This window comes from Bos taurus, chromosome 9 (genome assembly GCF_002263795.3).
Source record: "Bos taurus isolate L1 Dominette 01449 registration number 42190680 breed Hereford chromosome 9, ARS-UCD2.0, whole genome shotgun sequence".
Taxonomy (NCBI): domain Eukaryota; kingdom Metazoa; phylum Chordata; class Mammalia; order Artiodactyla; family Bovidae; genus Bos; species Bos taurus.
Genome location: NC_037336.1, coordinates 53,028,214 through 53,048,774, shown reverse-complemented (window position 1 = coordinate 53,048,774; position 20,561 = coordinate 53,028,214).

The following is a 20,561-nucleotide window of genomic DNA, read 5'->3' as shown; positions in this document are numbered from 1 at the left end:
GATTTCGACCAATCTCATATGTGAGAAATGGTATCTCATGTATTTCATTTTTATTTCTCATGAGTGGGGTTGAACATTTTTTCATATGCTTATGGACATTCCTATTCTTTTTCTATAACTGCTCCTGCCTTTTAATAATCTTTTATGGGGTTGCTGGTATTTACAGTTTTAGGAATTCTTTACACATCAAGAAAGTTACACCTATGTATAACATGTGATCACATTGTCTTTCAAACTCCATACAACTCTAGATGGTAGCACAATTACTCCCACTTTAGAGACGAGGACACTGGAGTAATAGGAATATTAAGTAAATTGTTCAAGAACACACAAACCCAACCATAAACCTGACTTTGAAGATGGTATAATATCCATTTACCACACTGCTCTCATGCCACAAAGACAAAAACTAAGGAAAGCAATAATATCTAACACTATACATTAACTACATTTTTATCTTCACAACAACTCTATAAAGTTGACATTATTAGCATCATCTTACTGATGAGAATGTGAGATTTCAAAAAGATAAATACGTTTTCCCAGGAAACACTAACTTGTTCATCAGGGATCAAGTCCCCACAGTCTGTTCAGAACTGGAGTGCTTTATCTGCAAACTCTTCAGTTCTTGTCCTCAAGGAACTCACACCATCCAGTAGCAGAGACAGAAAAGCAACCAGCCTCAAAAATAGAGGTCAACTAAAAATAAAATAGAACTGCAAGCAGGTACAGTTGCTATCACTCCATTTACTGGGAATCTTAAGCTGAGTCTCATTTGTTTTAGAGATAATGATAAACTGTGAGGCTAGTGTCCAAGAGATTGGGCAGTTTTTCACCTGATGCTGTCATTACACCCAGCCAAGGCTCCTAGCAATGCAGTTAATGAAACACAAATTGCCATGATTCAGCTTAGGGAACATTACTTCAAATTCACAGCGTTCAGAAGTTCTTTGGAAAGGAGCGCTCTTTATGGAGGACTTCCTAAAGGGTCAGTACACTATCAATTCCCCTCAGTAAGCACTAGCTCCAGTATCTGCCAGACTAAGAAAGGAAGGTACATGTCCAGCTTCGTAGTTCTCCCTCCTGAGCAATTGTTCTGGCTGAAATTTGATCTTAAATGATGCTTTTGACCAATAGTGAGAAAGTTTTAGAAATTTCTAGGAAACTATGCTTTCTGTTAAGGTGATATTACGGATTCTATTCAAAATGATCTCGTGTCTTCTCTTTGAAAGAAAACTGTAAGTGATTTCTGATCTCAATGTCAGGAATAGTTTTATTCCTACTGAGACTGAATTTTGCTTATTTTGTAGACTCTGAGATTCTCCTAAATGATATTTCCCTCTTTGAATTGACTGTAAGAAAGCTCAGATTAGAGTTTGGCCACGCACACACACTTCGTATACTCACTTTACTCCCAATTCCATCTTACATCCTTAGCCTTCTTGTCCTTTTACTCCCTTAAATTATTTTATCTTATTGAATTTTGTGTATCATATTGTCACCTAAATGAATTTTAAAGGAGAGCAGGTATAAATATATTCAAGGTATAAAAATATTCAAGCTACATATTTTAATCTCAATTTCCATTCTTTTAAACATTACCAAAACATCATGATTGGAACTCTACTGAATCTAAATTGTGATGCAAATTAAATGAGTAAGTAAAGACAGACTACTCCAGGGACTTCCCTGGTGGTCCAGAGCTTAAAACTCCATGCTTCCACCATAGAGGGCATGGGTTCAATTACTGGTCAGGGAACTAAGGTCCTACATGACTCACAGTAAAGCCAAAAAAAAAATTGCTCCATCTGCACCAAAATTTCACTAAATTCCTCTTATCTTCTGCTGACCTATAAAATTTAACCAGAAACTTGTGGTAATTTGTGTCTCTGGTAAGAGAAGGGTCAGAGCATGACAGAATTCTTTTTTAATTGCAGATTATGCAGTCTGGCATGCTAATTGCTACCTGATTAAATCAAGTTTAAGCTTTTAAAGATAAATTTTCTGCTGTTAACTGCTTTGAAGCCAGTAAACATGGAGCCTTTAAAATAAAGTAGATATTGGTGCTCAAAATGCAATCTTCCTAGAAATAGGCCCCTATATGCTATAATAAAATCATGCAAAGAGCAAAGTAAAATTACCTAGAACATCATTTTAAAATACTACTGGCTCCAAAAAAAATAAATAAAATAAAATACTACTGGCTCCAGATTAGAAAATTCTGATTATGTCAAAAAAAAGGATTCAAATGAACCCCAGAGTACTTTCTTAGTAACTTGTTTTTATTAACCTCCAGTGGATTACACGGAGAAGGCAATGGCAACCCACTCCAGTACTCTTGGCTGGAAAACCCCACGGATGGAGGATCCTGGTAGGCTGTAGTCCATGGGGTCGCTAACAGTCGGACAGAACTGAGCAACTTTGCTTTTACTTTTCACTTTCATGCATTGGAGAAGGAAATGGCAACCTACTCCACTATTCTTGCCTGGAGAATCCGAGGGATGGAGGAGCCTGGTGGGCTGCCATCTGTGGGGTCGCACAGAGTTGGACAAGACTGAAGTGACTTAGCAGCAGCAGCAGCAGCAGCAGATTACAGATTCTAGGCTATTAGTACGATTGAGAGAGAATTTCCCTCTGTTCTCAAGCTTCTCTCTTTATCACTCCACCTACAGGAAGACTATCAGCATATTCCATCCAGGAAAAAGGGTATTTCAAAAAATAAAAACTCAGCTCATTGTGATTTAAAAAAAAAAAAAAAAAACTAAGAAAACTCAAATATGTTGACATTTCTATCCTAAGAATAAAAGTAAAAGGATTTTTGGTCTTGCTTTGTTCATCTATTGGCTCATTTCTTTCTGTTTTCAATGACTTAATGAATACGTCACTCCAAATCTTTGTTGTGACAAGACAAAAACTGAGGAGCATACACTCTCACACTCGCGTAACAAATAGGTCAGGATTGATTCCCCCTAAGCTTTGGCTCATTTAATACTCAGACAAGCTGAATCCGGTTATCTCAGGAAAAATCATTCTTTCGACTTTTGCAATATTTCTAACCTCAGAAAATTACGCATGTTCCTGGAGTCTAAAATGACTATACCCAGAGGAGCTAATTTTCATCTGTGCTTTGAACTTACACAGAAACCACAGCTGCCTTTATCTCTTTGGCTTATAGGTTAATTTACCACAGGGTGTTCACTTTGGCTCTCCTTGGTGTTAAGCTGATAAAAACTGCTTGGAAATATTTTGACTCCCTGTGTCTTGCCCTTATTATATTGTCCAATTCAGTTCATATCATCCTTCTTCTCTCTCTTGACTCTTTTTTTCCTCTCTCTGAAATTATGTTTTGCTGTTGTCAAGAATGAACTGCTCCTTAGGGAAACCAGGGAAAATCCTGATTGCACGTCACCTTGAGCATAACTGCGTCAGGTCATTTTAGTTTCCCCTCATTTAAAACCACTGTTCCCTCTTCTTCCATATCTTTTTCACCTTCCAAGGGAGGTGGAGAGAAGTGCCATATAACTGACATCATAAACTCATTTACTAGAGCATATCTACTAACAAGGAATTAAACTATCCCTAGTCGGCAAGAATTGATATTAAACAATAAAAGGTGTGTCCCCCGGTGATGACAAATAAAGTAATATACCTAAGACTTAAATATTCAACTCAAAAGAAGAACATAGTCCTTATTTGCTGGGTTAGGCTTAAAATATTGGATCTTTCTGTCTTTTATCTAATTTCTGGATCCCTTATGAAACCATTACTTCATAGTGGTAGCTGAAGTCTCCCTGGGGCTGTTCCTCAGGTGTAGTTTCTTACAAAAGGCACAGAGAAAAACAATTTTCCAATTATAAGCAGAAGAAAGGACAACCTGTCTTTTAATAAATAAACAAAATTCCAAATGGTAAACTAATTGTCTTAATGCTGTGAAGTTTACTTACCTTTCCCTAAGTGACCCCCATCAATTACTGTTTTCTTCTAATGCTCCAAATTCAGAGGCAAAATTAAAGTAGAACGATAAAAGAGGAAACAGTTAAAGGCCCAGACTTAAAGAAAAGAAATAATTTGAATAAAAGAAAATAATTTGAATAAAACTCTATGAGAAACATTTGAGCAGAGCAAAGATGCAAAGAGATAGTATGAAATTATTAAGAAGAATGAGTTATATCCATGTAGACGGACCTGTAAAAACAGCCATGATCTAGTAATTAAAAAGATATTCTACAATAATGTATATAGTATGACCCCAGATTTTATAAAATAAGCAAACAAAACTAAACATAATAGACGTTTATAAGTTTATATAATCATAGAAGAAAATATATAAGTACATATAACTAATGGTCAACATTGGTTACCACTGCTGCTGCTGCTGCTGCTAAGTTGCATCAGTCGTGTCCGACTCTGTGCGACCCCATGGCTGGCAGCCCACCAGGCTCCCCCATCCCTGGGATTCTCCAGGCAAGAACACTGGAGTGGGTTGCCATTTCCTTCTCCAAAGCATGAAAGTGAAAAGTGAAAGTGAAGTCACTCAGTCATGTCTGACTCTTCATGACCCCATGGACTGCCGCCTACCAGGCTTCTCTGTCCATGGGATTTTCCAGGCAAGAGTACTGAAGTGGGGTGCTGCAGAAAGGTGTAATTAGAAAGAAGAAAGTAAAGTTTTTTTTCTATATGTCTACATTGCTTTGACTATTAAAATGAATACTTATTATCTTATAATTAAACAAAACAAAAATGTAAGGAAATAAATTATATACCAAGGAAAACACATGTATCATATATGGGTGAGAAGTTTCTGTTTGAGCAAGTTTTTGTTGAGTATTAAGAATGGTCATATAGCTTAGGTATAGTGCATTTGGCTGCAAGCAGTAGAAAAGCCATGACTTAACTAAAGACGTGTATTGGCAGGCATAACTAGAAGTCCAGCAGTCATGTGGGTTTCAGGAGTGACATAATCTATGAACACCAGCTCCATTTCACTGAGATTCTCTTGGCTTTCCCTTCTTCATGCACTGACTTCATCCTCAGTCTTGCAGAAGAATCAGATTTCTACATATCACATGTCCAGAAGAAGACAGGATTGTGTTCTGGAAGTTCCCAAGAATACAAAGTAAATACTCCCATCAAATCTCTCCTAGTGCCTCACTGGTTCAAAAGCGACACATTCCCAATCTTGAAAAATGTATTGGCAAAGGAGATAGATATTAGGTCAATCAGGGCTGCTCTTAGGGTGGGGTGTGCACATAGTCTACCAAGGAACATGGGCTGAGTTGGGGAGGGGACAGGGTAGACACCAGAATAGGGTTCCATTAGCAAAGAAAGCAGAGAAGTGATGACTCTGGCCACACAAAAGTAAACAACAGTTATACAATCCTTACCCTGATGAAGTTGACACTGTTGCAGAAGGGAAACAATAAACAAGGAATTATGACTGTAAATAGCATTAGGAAAAGTAAGTATAGAGGGTTACACTTTGGGAACAGACTGCAAAGGATTTATCATTGACAAATAGGGTTGGAGAAGTTTACAGAAGACTTCCCTAAAAAACGCTCATGATCTGAAAAGGGGGGAGAAGACAGAACACAGGAAGACAGGAACGTCAACAAGTAGTTTAAATAACCAAAAGCAAATAGCCAGAGCCAAGAAAAACTGATGCAAAGGCTACATCTTCTGTACATCAGAAAAACTCTTACAAACTGCCAAGGCAAAGACAGATGCCGAGAGGGGAAAATGGGCAATGTAGAGCACAATAAATAGAAAAGGCAAATTATATATTATTTGGTTCACTAATAAAGACTCTGATGCTGGGAGGGATTGGGGGCAGGAGGAGAAGGGGATGACAGAGGATGAGATGGCTGGATGGCATCACTGACTTGATGGACTTGAGTCTGAATGAACTCCAGGATTTGGTGATGGACAGGGAGGCCTGGCGTGCTGCGATTCATGGGGTCACAAAGAGTCGGACACGACTGAGCAACTGAACTGAACTGAATAAAGAGGAGTTTTCCAAGTGTCTCAGTGGTATAGAATCCACTGGCAATGCAGGAGTGCAGGAGACACAGATTCAATCTCTGGGTCAGGAAGATCCCCTGGAGGAGGAAATGGCAACTCACTCCAGTATTCTTGCTTGGGAAATCCCCTCGACAGAGGAACCTGGTGGACTACAGACCATGGGGCTGCAAAGAGTCAAACATAACTTAGCAACTGAGCACGTAGATGTAGCAATGATCAGAGTAATACATTTTGAAATAAATATTCCACTTTTCACCTAACAAAATAAAATAAATAAAATGAGAGGGGTCCCAAAATGAATTGGGGATACATTTCAAATGGATAACAAGAGGATGATTCAGTCATTCTGAGGTCATTGCTCAAATTTTATTTTTTAATATTAATGTTTGGAATGTATAAAACATGAGATTTCAACACAGACACTTGGCATTTGTAATACTGCTAAAGGTTTCTGCTTTGCAAACAGGAATTCTGATATATTCTCCTTCACATTATTCCCATCTCCAGAGAAACTTACATGTGAACTGAATTTTCAATTGTATTATTTAATATGTTCCCAACAGAAAGCTTCTCTTTTTGCTAGGTTTCAGTGAGAGCTGAATTCTCTACTTGTAATTTTACATTTGTGAAGATTGGAAGAACTTTCTACAGATTAGCTACTGGCTCCAAATACTGCAAATATTGTTTCTCCCCCACTATCTTCATAATGCCTGTGTTAGGCACCAAAACATGCATTTTCACAGCACTTCCACGTCACAGTTGAGTGTGAGTCAGCACAGGGAGTGGGAGTCCTGGAAGCCATCCCTACCCTAGGCTTGCTAGCAGTAACTTAATTGTATAGGCTTAAGTTAACTTAGCTTAACTTAACTGTATATCTCACTAAATCTAAATTAAAGTATGTCCCCAATTCAATTTGGATCCCAAAATGCCTACTTCCTTCCAAAATACAAAGCAATGTGATAGAGGTAAGTCAAAGTGGAGTCAGTAGTCCTAGAGTGACTGAGAAAGAATACAGAAATATTGCCATTAAAATATCTTACTTTTGCACAAATACATATGATCATGCAAATATACCACTAAGGTCTCACCCAGAACCTTGAAAAGGGCTCAGGCAAATGAGAAGCCCTGAAGATTATTTAAGCTTCCCTGGCTTTGTGAAAAGTTAACTGAGTAGGACTGAAGTCAAAATAAAATTGAAGAACATGAACTGTCACCAGTCTTTAGAGTTGTGTGATAATCTCCAGCAGCATTCAGCAGCTCAGTTGAGAAACCAAATCTAATGGAAATGTGTTGATTTTTAATCACCCAATATTCATAGACCATCATTTTAATCACTGTACCCCAATTTCTCCCTTGGAGAACCACCCACTTCTTCCCCTACTTTTAGCCCATGCATTTCTGGGCTCCAGAGTACAGCATGTTCCCTAGACCTAAACCAGACCATGTGGTATTCTGTCACTTAAAATGGAAAGAGTCCTCACACAATTTTTAAAAAATTAAAAAGGAAAGAAACTGGAAGCATAAGAAATGAGGAAAACAAGGATAGAACAGGGGCTTCCTTGGTGGTCTAGTGGTTAAGAATCTGCCTGCCAATGCAAGGGGCACTGGTTCAACCCCTGGTCTGGGAGGATCCCACATACCTCAGAGCAACTAAGCCCTCAAGCCACGACTACTGAGCCCACACACCCTAGCTGTGCTCTGCAACGAGAAGCCACCAAAATCAGAAGCCGGTCAACACAGCAAAGAGTAGCCCCTGCTCACCACCACTATGGAAAGCCCGTGTGCAGCAACAAAGACCCAGTGCAGCCAAAAATAAATAAATAAATCTTAAAAAAACACAAAGATGGAATAAGCAAACATAGGATAGAAAGCAAACTTTCCATCTTGGGCAAGAAAGCTAATAATCCCTGGTAAGGAGTAGAGTAAAACATTTAATCTTATTTCTTGGAATTGAGACCATGTGCCTCTTGGAGTTTTTCAATAAAAAAACTTGATAAGGAAAGAGTTAAGAGTGCTGCTGATTGTGGCCTTCTGTAAGGTCCTGCAATGCAAAACCTCGCTTAGGCTCAGCTGAAACTGGCCCATTTCAAAGCACAAAGGAATGAAAATTAGGAATATGCTGATGGAAACAATTTCTGCCTGTGGCCTGTGATCTGAGTTGGCTAAGAATCCAATGAAATGAAACCAGGGACTGGAAAAGATGGAATGCTCTGCTGTCAGTTAAGGTTCTTGCCAGAAAAGGCAGGGAGGAGTCATCCCAGGAGACAAAATTGGGATGTGTTCCCACTCAACTGTCTGCTGTCATGCACTCCAGGAGTGACTGACAGAGGGAACAACTGACTTAAAAGGAAAGCAGCAGCTGGTATGGAGCCGAGGATCAAGAGGCAAATTACTGGTGGCTCAAGGCACAGTTGTTGCTTAATGTTATTCCTAGGCAGAGACCAAAATGAGAACCATTAATCTGAGACTCAAGTGCATAAACTAAAGTCTGAGACTAAGGCAATGCCAGCTACTGAGATGTCTTGATATGATGTCTGACTTTGGGTGTCAATTCATGGAATCCAGAGAATGAAAGGGAGGTAATGGGTGGGAAGCCGTCTAAGCTGTTAAAAAAGCTGCTTTGCTTAACTCTTAATCAATTCCTAGGCCCCTGATACTTAACTAGTTCAAAGTAGAATGCTGCAAGATAATATTAATATATAGCTCCTTCTGTCCAATATCTAAGATATCTTAAGATATGCCCAATATATAAGATAGCTATGCAAAACAATGAACAATGGGCCAAACTTTCCCAGTAGGTCTTGGTTGGGGTTCTGTACTTTTAATAAATTAAATGGGCTTACCCCACATACACTTAAATATTTGGAATATAGTAATTTAGGGAAAATAATCTGAGATATAGAAAGGCAATGCCAAAGAATGCTCAAACTACCGTACAATTGCACTCATCTCACATGCTAGTAAAGTAATGCTCAAAATTCTCCAAGCCAGGCTTCAGCAATATGTGAACCGTGAACTTCCAGATGTTCAAGCTGGTTTTAGAAAAGGCAGAGGAACCAGAGATCAAATTGCCAACATCCGCTGGATCATCGAAAAATCAAGAGAGTTCCAGAAAAACATCGATTTCTGCTTTATTGACTATGCCAAAGCCTTTGACTGTGTGGATCACAATAAACTGTGGAAAATTCTGAAAGAGATGGGAATACCAGACCACCTGACCTGCCTCTTGAGAAATTTGTATGCAGGTCAGGAAGCAACAGTTAGAACTGGACATGGAACAACAGACTGGTTCCAAATAGGAAAAGGAGTATGTCAAGACTGTATATTGTCACCCTGCTTATTTAACTTATATGCAGAGTACATCATGAGAAACGCTGGACTGGAAGAAGCACAAGCTGGGATCAAGATTGCTGGGAGAAATATCAATAACCTCAGATATGCAGATGACACCACCCTTATGGCAGAAAGTGAAGAGGAACTAAAGAGCCTCTTGATGAAAGTGAAAGTGGAGAGTGAAAAAGTTGGCTTAAAGTTCAACATTCAGAAAACCAAGATCATGGCATGTGGTCCCATCACTTCATGGGAAATAGATAGGGAGACAGTGGAAACAGTGTCAGACTTTATTTTTTTGAGCTCCAAAATCACTGCAGATGGTGACTGCAGCCATGAAATTAAAAGACACTTACTCCTTGGAAGGAAAGTTATGACAACCTAGATAGCATATTCAAAAGCAGAGACATTACTTTGCCAACAAAGGTCCGTCTAGTCAAAGCTATGGTTTTTCCAGTGGTCATGTATGGATGTGAGAGTTGGACTGTGAAGAAGGCTGAGCGCCAAAGAATTGATGCTTTTGAACTGTGGTGTTGGAGAAGACTCTTGAGAGTCCCTTGGACTGCAAGGAGATCCAACCAGTCCTTTCTGAAGGAGATCAGCCCTGGGATTTCTTTGGAAGGAATGATGCTAAAGCTGAAACTCCAGTACTTTGGCCACCTCATGCGAAGAGTTGACTCATTGGAAAAGACTCTGATGCTGGGAGGGATTGGGGGCAGGAGGAAGAGGGGACAACAGAGGATGAGATGGCTGGATGGCATCACTGACTCAATGGACGTGAGTCTGAGTGAACACCGGGAGTTGGTGATGGACAGGGAGGCCTGGCGTGCTGCGATTCATGGGGTCGCAAAGAGTCTGATACGACTGAGTGACTGAACTGAACTGAACTGAATCTGAGACACAGGCAACTGAGGGCACTGACTTTCACTGAGGATTTGTCCTATCTGTTCAAATGGTCACATATGCCCATCTTCAGTTCCTGAGGCCCAGGAAGTCCCAGCAAGAGAGCTGCAGATTAAGGCTTAGATAGTTGACAGGAATCTTGGGGAAATCTTGAGCCAGGTAAAATATTTTTCCAAGGAAACTTGCAACCTTGATTCCAGGGGTAGAATATGAATCATAGTCAAGAAGTTACAGTAAGAATTTATGACCAACAGCAGATCCTAAAATTATAGTCATATTTATAAATAGAAAAATTAAGAACTATGGGTGGAAGGTAGGAGAATCTCATTCATGAGTTTTCACAAATCCTAAGGTCATAGACACATGAGGATGTTTATGATCCGCTTTTACATGTTGCACTTGTATGTCACATGGTTGACCTCCAGCACCATGGGTTCTATGTGATCTTCGACCCAGATGTACATGGGTCAGGAGCCCTTCCCCAGTGCCCATCTCTCAGTGGGAGTCAGGGGTATTTACTCAGACTTGCACAAAGTTGGGGCAGTTTAGCAGCAAGGCCTATGCACCCAGGACCCAGAAAACAGGATTTTCTACAACTACCATTCTATGGGATTGTGCCCAGTCCATTGCAGTCCTACAAGCATCCAGAGTCCAATATGGAACACATATTATTAAAATAAATATAGAAAATGGAAGGAGAGAGAAGAGCACAAGTTAGAGGAAGAGAGAAGAGAAAAACCAGCAGTTGCACTTACTAGAGCAGAATGCACATTTCTCATCATTGAGTAAAGGGCCCTTTGAATAGAAGGAGGGGAATATTCACAGAATTAGCTGGTTTCTCTAGGATGCAACTGTAAACATCCCCACTGATTGCACCTTCACACGGCAATGACACACTTCCTTCACTCACATAGTTTATCTCCAGTCTTCAGCCAACAAGAATGTATGGCTGGCTTGCCAACTTGCCATGCATAGACAACTGATTTTGTAGCCTACACTAATAAATCACACCTTTACACACTGTTCATGGGGTTCATGCTTTCAAACTGTGGTGCTGGAGAAGACTCTTGAGAGTCCCTTGGATAGCAAGGAGATCAAACCAGTCAATCCTAAAGAAAATCAACTCTGAATATTCATTGGAGGGATTGAGCTGAAGTTGAATTTCCAATACTTTGGCCACCTGATGCAAAGAGTTGACTAATTGGAAAAGACTCTGATGCTGGGAAATATTGAGAGCAGGAGGAGAAGGGGGACAATAAAGAATGAGATGGTTGGATGGCATCATCAATGCAATAGACATGAGTTTGGGTAAACTCCAGGAGTTGGTGATGCACAGGAAGGCCTGGCGTGCTGCAGTCCATGGGGTCGCAAAGAGTCGGACATCCCTTAGCGACTAAACAACAACAATAAATCATGAAAATATCGTGTAAGTTTCCATAAAGCCTTCCTGAGACATTCAGGTCCTCCTTGCCCTTAAATAAAACATATACCAACAACCAGAACTCCTTCCTATAGCCAGCAACACATTGTCTGATGCTCTCATAGAAATGAGAGGTGATGGAGGCAATTACTGCCAGGTAGGATGATCTGACATGGCCCAAAACTCTTCCAGAAATCCTGCATGGTGCTTTAGGAGGAGTCTGGTTGGTCATGAGTGTGGGACTGTTCATCCATTTGTCTCTCTTCTCAGCCAGGATATCAAGATAGTCACTCATTCTGGCTCACCCATAAATTTCACAGCCTTACATACAGAGTTCATCAACAGCATAAGGAAATCAAGGGGCCAGACTATGTCAGGGGAAATCTTAAGGAAGCTGGACCTGCATGTGGGGCAACTATCCAGGGCCACTACCAAACCGGGAGGGAAGTCCAATGTTCTTCAGTGGTTTCTTCTTTTTAGGATACTCTGGTCAGAAATGAAGAGGTCACTGTTGGCTCTACTGAGACAGAAAACACTGTGTTTTCACCAAAACTTATATCTTCTTCATCAGGAGTACACGACTAGACCACATTTCTCAGTCTCCATTGCAAGAAGGTATATCCAATGTGGCCAAAATTTTATCCAATGGAATATGGGGGAGAAGCAATGAATGTTACCTTCAAGCTTGGCCCTTAAAAGTCTCCCAGGTGTCCAGGCATGGTAACTTTATCCAGTCTATTGATATTGGCACATTAGAATTCACAGGCTGAAGATAGCAGAGTTTCTATCATCTTGGCTTCCTGAATGATTACTTGGAGCCAAACCAGGAATGTGTAAATTAAATCGTTATATGAAAAAGAAATAAATTATTGTGTTAAACTACTGCTCTGAGGACTTTGTTGTCAAAAAATCTAGCACTACTTTAATGAATACATGCACTGATGTTCACGTCACATTTGTGGTGCTGGGATAATAGCACTCAGAGTCATGGTTGGATCAGGGGAGACAATGGCCCAGGGTGGCCTGATATAGATAAAGAATTTCAATTGCAGAACAAGAAGGAAACAAACCTAACTGCTAGAAAAGCATTCCCAAAAGTCAGCGTCAAGGAAGGAAGCCATTCACAACAAAGTAAGTAATGGGGATTGAGCCAGGAGGCCTGTGAGTGAGTTGGGTTCTGGGGATGAAGACAAACAGAGCCCATGGTGTAGGATTTGGGCAGAGATATGAGGGCAGCAAAGGTCCATTTTCTGTGCAAATTCAGACAATGTCTGTCACTATCTTTAATAGCCAGCTCTTTATCCATTAGCTTCCTAAAGACTCTACTCACTGGTCTCATTTCTGCAAACCCCATTTCTCAAGAGCCAGTCATTTCCCAAATTCTTTTCTTTAACTTTGTCCTGTACCTGTCACACAGTGATGGTATTTTGATATTCTACTTCTTCACCATATCTGTGCCTTAGATTTCTACTTTTTTCATAATCTGGTAACTGATTGCTGAGTATGTTACTGGGAGTAGAGAAAGACTGCTGTTTTCACTCTCATGTTAAACTTTTACTGGCATAAACACTAGTGTGTGTCAGCCCGCAATCTGGGATTAAGTTGAAAGCACCCAGATGAGCCCTCAGGCTGCAGAAGAGGGCAAATGCTCAGGAAACCCTGCTTCTGAGACATCAGGACCTCATGACAAAAGCCACATACCTCTAGGCAGTCCATGATCTCTTGGCCAACCTAACATTCCTGAGGAAGGAGGTGTCAGATGTGGGTTGAAGTTCTGAATAGGAGCTTCACCAGCCTGAGTCCCTCTCCACTACCCAAATCTCACCTGCCTCTCTAGTGATTACCATGTCTGAACCTCTTCCCAGGAAGAACCCCAATGCAAAGAATCATTCTTTGTTTATTGTTTGGACTATTTAGATCTCAAAAGACTTCCGCTGGCCCCAGCCTCTAAGAGCTGTGTGCCTGCTTGGCCCATCTGGATTTCTGCCCTGTGTTAGGAAATGCTCTGAGGACATACAGGCCAGTAAAGCTTCATAAGGCTCTGCGGCTTTTTATGCTTATCTGCAAGAAACACATGACTTCAGGCCATAATAAGGATATTCATCTTGTGGAGTGGCACCTATGCAAATGATCAACACAGAGGAGTTCTCAGCCTTAGTAATGCTGAACCGAGTATCTACCAAAATGAAGGTGTGATGAATGCAGGCAGACCACCAAAGCCAGGAAATCATAGAAGAGTTGAGAAAAAGCTGAGGGCAGGACCAGAGGCAACAGGAGGAATCATGAAGTCCAAATTAGGTTGACCGGGACAATCAGGTTCTAAAGGACAATTTTTCATAAGTGAAGGAGAAATAAGGTGAAGGAAATAAGAATGCATAGGTGAGAAGTTGGATAGATAGCACCACAATGTGAAAAAAAAAAAGCCTGAGTTTTGGTGCTGACAAAGAGTTGAATTCCTGCATCTCCACTTTATATATCCTGTGGTCTCTTAAATTCATTCAACGATTAACTTAAAACCTTGAAGGATTTGTAAAACAGATTGATAATGTCTATTTCCTAGAATTATTATAAGAATTAGAGGCTTCCCTGGTGGTTCAATGGCTAAGACACCACACTCTCAATGCAGGGAGCCCGGGTTCGATTCCTGGTCAGGGAACTAGGTTCCACATGTTACAACTACGACCCGGTGCAGGTAGTTGCTAGCTCGCTAAGCAAGTAAATACTTTTTAAAAAGAATTAGAGATTAGTACTTGCACCATTTAACAGGCATCAAATAAATGATGGATGTCATTAATATGATTACTTGTGTGTGGACTTTCTATAGGCTTTAAACAGCAATCACAGTCTTACCCAAGAGCCAGTGACTGAAATCATTCTTTATAATGCCTATCCTGCTCCAATCAAAAATGAATCTTTACTTAGTACTTAGACCTTTTAGTATTTATTCATTGAACATAGTAAGTAAACTCCTTTTATACATAAAAGGCTGAGCTAGCTGCCAAAAACACAGCACTACCCATGCACATACCATATTGTTACCTGTTTCTATGTGGCTATACATCTTGTTTTAAACTGTCAGTATTTTAAAACTATGTTACTAAATATAAGTTTTCTGCATTTCCACACAACACTGTACTGATGTGGCTGCCTTTTTTGTTCGCCTAACATTTCTCTTTTATTGAATCAACCGTTTGTTCTGGCACCATGTTAACGCACCTTTTGGTATATTTATACATGTCATGTCTTGGATTGACTTTTTATTCCAAGTTTCTTCCTGGCAAACATAATGAGCACAGTGAGCTTGCTTAATAAATGTTACATAATAGTAACTATTAAATGTTCCTTTAAAATCTCAAGCCGCTTTTTATCTTTTGCTTCTACTTTGAGATAATTATATACTTCTCCAAAGCTATTTATAGCCCCCATCAGGAAGAACAGCTGAAAAAAAAAAAAAAAATGTGTTCCCGGTCCTGCCAAAACTATGGTGAAAGTGATTTAAACTCCGAATTTCTGTTGCAAATGTTCCGATGGCACTCAAAATATGGATGTCTAATTCTAGCAATAGGAAACTTCTTCCAACCAGAGTCTCCCCAATGGAGGTGGTTATTAAATACATCTTGTCCATATCACCATCATCATTCATTTACCAACAAACTGAGATCACACAAAACCAGTTATGAAACACACCTTTTATTTGTTATCGGTCCATCTGCATCTGCTTCTCAGCTGCACAGTGAGTCACGTCCTCCTCTACCCTTTGAAGTCTGAACCCCAGCATATTTAGTCAAGACCGCAAGATGTAGCCACAGACCAGCCTCACAAGAAGAGCAGAGGACCTCCTCCGTGGCATGACTTGCACATTACAGGGTCAAAAAAATTATATACATATGCACACTACTCTGAGGGTTGCCAGGTTTAGCAAATAAAAATTTAGCAGCCCTATCCATTCCACACAATCGTCTCCCAAACTAGCCTTAAAACCCTCTAATTAGTTTCTCCCCTAAGTCAAGGCAGCAGGTTTATACAGTGGGCAGCTCGCTGGACTTGGACACTGAGGCTCTATGTGCCGACCTTAGTACTTGCTACTTGGCTTGGGTAAGTCCATTCTGATTTTAACCATCAAGATTTTATCAAAGGTCCATTTCCAGACTTGTAGGAGCCACCCCTCTCTGTGAGCCATGGCACTAGGCACTGGAGAAGCAACAAGCAAGCACAGTGCCCCGCCCTCGCCCCCGGGGAGCTTAGAGCCTAGTAGGAGAGAAAGGTGAGAAGTCCAGGGAGAAAGGGAGGGCTAGAAATCAAGACCAAGCTGATTTTGTTTTTTGGTTGTCAACACATCTCTGTTAGATTCCATTCCTCTATTTCTCTATTTCCCTTCAGCGTGCAGCTTGTTTTACTGTAAATGTTTTCATGAGAAGCCTTTTGCCCTGGAGAGAGATCTAACAGAACCTGTTGCTTGGCAATTGCAGCCTTCACAAAGGTGAACATATAATATTGTGATGTCTTGGAATCCAAGTTAATCACAGCATCAGCATTTGTATAGCTTTGGGGAAGCTTAAGAAAACTCCATATTTCTTCCTGTCAGAGGCAAATGTCTTCTGAGCCATTTGCAGTTGCTTTGCTCATTAGATGAATCCTGGAAGGTGGGGTGAGAGCACGTGAAATTCTCTGGGTACTAACAGTTTCCCAAGGAGTCCTCGGCACCCATGAAGAAAAGTCCTGCCAGCCTAGGTCCAGAAAAGCAAAAGAAATAGCGATACTTACCAGACAAGTTTGGGATATGTACATCCTGGGTAGGTCCCAGTTTGTGTCCAAACTGAGAACAAAATGCTCGACCCACGCTGGGAACCAGCCGCTCCTGGCCTGTGTGCCTTTTGTCCTCAAGCTCAACCTTTTTAGCGGTAAATCTTGGATGATGAACTAAAAAAAATGTGCTTTCTTACAAATATAAACATTCTATTGTTCTTTCTACTAGTGAAAATGCACATATTCAATTAAAAGACATTCCAAGATTATTTATTTGGCCTCTGTTTGCTTGGTTACTGTATTTTTTCCAAAACTGGAAAGCTCATTTTCCAGCCCTTCGTTCTCTGATGCTAAAATCCCACTAAGTGCTTCTGAGCTCTAAAGTTGGGAGCTGATGAGCTGGGCTTGAGTTCCTGTTCTACCTCCTAACTGCTGTGAGACGTTGGGAAAGTCATCTAATCATTTAAACCTGTTTCTTCATCTGCTTATTAGTGGATACAGCTGATCCCCGAACAACGGGTTAAGTATCTTCACCCTCCAAAAAGTGGGAAATTCAGGTAGAACTTAAAGGTCAGTGCTCCAGCCCCGTAGCTCTTGCAGCCAAGATTTGACCAACCACGGATCTTGTAGTCTAGTGTATTTACTATTAAAAAATTTCAAATGTGAGCATACCTGAACAGATGCTCAATAAGATAAATTACACAATTAAATTCTTTTCATTGTTTGCAAAACTATATAAAGAGGGCTTTTATATATAATATATATATATATATACACACACACACAAATGCTGTTGTCAACTAATGAATTCTATTTACTATACCAATCATAAGTTAAGAGGATGTTAAAACACAGCCATTTTATGTCAGGCTGAAGGAGTCCTGGTTGGCAACATAACAGGAGTGTCAAAGCTGGCAGCAGGACCTCAGGGTTCTTGACTTTATCACTTCCACCTTCTCTTCCAAAATCTGGGCTACTATAAATCCTGTGGAACTTCAGACAAACCAATACATTCTTGAACTCCAAGTGCACACCAGCATGAAACTCTTTCCAAAAGGGGTTGTGACATCTGTGCAGTCTAGGAAACTGTCTGGGTAGCTAAGTATTCCCAAAATTTCTGCCACAGTCAGCAAGTTCCTGAAGGTCCTATGATATTAGAGATGGTATACCCAGGGCTCCAGGGGCCCAGATAGCTTGACAACTCGATTTTGATTCAGCCTAATCTACTTAATGACTTAAAGAATAAACCAATCTAGGTTTTGTGCTAATACCTACAACTTTGTGTATAGGTTTTTCTGCCATGATTATTTTATCTAATGCACGGAGAGGAATAATCACCTAGTATGATGCTTAGTAAGTATACTAGTCACACTAGAAACTCAGTTCTATTATTGGGGAATAATAGGAGCAAGGTGTTCTAAAAAACTGTGAACTTTAGCATTAGGCCTAGATTTGAATCCACCTGAGAAGTTACTTAATCTCTTGGGAACAGAATTGGAAAAAGGAGAAAATACTATGGATTGAAATAAAGTGTATTTTGACTATGTTAAGTGGCCAAAATATGGCATGCATGCTTAGCCTCTCAGTCAAGTCTGACTCTTTGTGACCCCCTTGAACTGAAGCCCGCCAGGCTCTCCTGTCCATAGGATTCTCCAGGCAAGAATATTGGAGTAGGTTGCCATTTCCTACTTCAGGGGATCTTCCCAACCCAGGGATCAAACGCGTGTCTCTTGCATTTCCAGTATTGGCAGGTGGATTCTTTTATCACTGAGCCACCTGGGAAACCCATTTAAAACATGGCACTCATCATCATTATTATTGTTAGCATGTTTTTATTTTGTGGTTAATATTGTCTTAACCATTTATGCTTTCAAATTTCTTAGAAGAAAGGCATCATCCTTGCTAAGTATCACTATAATTAAAGTTTATATAAGAAGAAAGTTAATTTATGAAATCATCTGATCAATTATTATTACTCCCTTTTGAGAAGTTTCACAGTGCTGTGAAATTCACAGATACTATGTCCTGTGATTATGTGAATTTGAATATAATGCAGTCAGAATGTTTCCCATCCTCTTCAACATACTTATCTTGGTCATGACATTAATCTCAACACTGAGATTTATGCGACTGAGTTTTTTACACTAATACTATAGCATTATTTGTTGCTGTTGTTTAGTCACTAAAAGTGACAGTTTGCAACCCCATGGACTGTAGCCCACATGCCAGACTCCCCTGTCCTTCACTACCTCCCAGAGTTTGCCCAAGCTCATGTCCATTGAGTCGGTGATGCCATCTAGCCATCTCATGTCTGCTGCCCCCTTCTCTTCCTGTCTTCAATCTTGCCCAGCATCAGGGTCTTTTCCAATGAGTTGGCTCTTTGCATCAGGTGACCAAAGTATTGGAGCTTCAGTTTCAGTATCAGTTCTTCCAATGAATATTCAGGGTTGATTTCCTTTAGGATTGACTGGTTTGATCTCCTTGCACTCCAAGGGCCTCTCAAATCTTCTCCAGCACCAGAATTCAAAAGCATCAATTCCTCAGTGCTCAGCTTCCTTTCTGGTCCAACTCTCACATCCATACATGACTACTGGAAAAACCATAGCTTTGATATTTTAAGTTTGGATGTTATCACTGCAATGGTCTTGATGTCTTGAAGGTCCATGACATTGTACACGATGCAGGGATCAAGACCATCCCCAAGAAAAAGAAATGCAAAAAGGCAAAGTGGTTAAGGAGGCCTTACGAATAGCTGTGAAAAAAAAGAGAAGCAAAAAGCAAAGGAAAAAAGGAAAGATATACCCATTTGAATGCAGAGTTCCAAAGAACTTCAAGGAGAGATAAGAAAGCCTTCCTCAGTTATCAGTGCAAAGAAATAGAGGAAAACAACAGAATGGGAAAGACTAGAGATCTCAAGAAAACTAGAGATACCAAGGGAACTTTTCATGCAAAGATGGGCACAAAAAACGACAGAAATGGTATGGACCTAACAGAAGCAGAAGATATTAAGAAGTGACAACAATACACAGAAGAACTACGCAAAAAAGATCTTCACAACCCAGATAATCACGATGGTGTGATCACTCACCTAGAGCCAGACATCCTGGAATGTAAAGTCAAGTGGGTGGGCCTTAGGAAGCATCACTATGAACAAAGCTAGTGGAGGTGATGGAACTCCAGTTGAGCTATTTCAAATCCTGAAAGATGATGCTGTGAAAGTGCTGCACTCAATATGCCAGCAAATTTGGAAAAGTCAGCAGTGGCCACAGGACTGGAAAAGGTCAGTTTTCATTCCAATCCCAAAGAAAGGCAATGCCAAAGGATGCTCAAACTACTGCACAATTGCACTCATCTCAAATGCTACCAAATTAATGCTCAAAATTCTCCAAGCCAGGCTTCAACAGTATGTGAACCGTGAACTACCACATGCTCAAGTTGGATTTAGAAAAGCCAGGGGAATCAGAGATCAAAGTGCCAACATCCGCTGGATTATCGAAAAAACAAGAGAGTTCCAGAAAAATATCTATTTCTGCTTTATTGATTACGCCAAAGGCTTTGACTTTTTAGATCACAACAAACTGTGGAAAATCCTTCAAGAGATGGGAAAACCAGACCACCTGAGAAATCTGTATGCAGATCAGAAAGTAACAGTTAGAACTGGACATGAAACAGCAGACTGGTTCCAAATTGGGAAAGGAGTAGGTCAAGTAGGTCATATATATACACTTATATGCAGAGTACATCATGAGAAATGCTGGGCTGGATGAAACACAAGCTAGAATCAAGACTGCCAGGAGAAATATCAATAACCTCAGATATGCAGATGACACCACCCTTATGGCAGAAAGTGAAGCAGAACTAAAGAGCCTCTTGATGAAAGTGAAAGAGGAGAGTGAAAAAGTTGGCTTAAGGCTCAACATTCAGAAAACTAAGATCATGGCATCTGGTCCCATCACTTCATGGCAAATAGATGGGGAAACAGTGGAAACAGTGAGAGACTTTATTTTTTAGGGCTCAAAAATCACTGCAGATGGTGATTGTAGCCATGAAATTAAAAGGCACTTGCTCCTTGGAAGAAAAGTTATGACCAACCTACACAGCATATTAAAAAGCAGGGATATTACTTTCCCAACAAAGGTCTGTC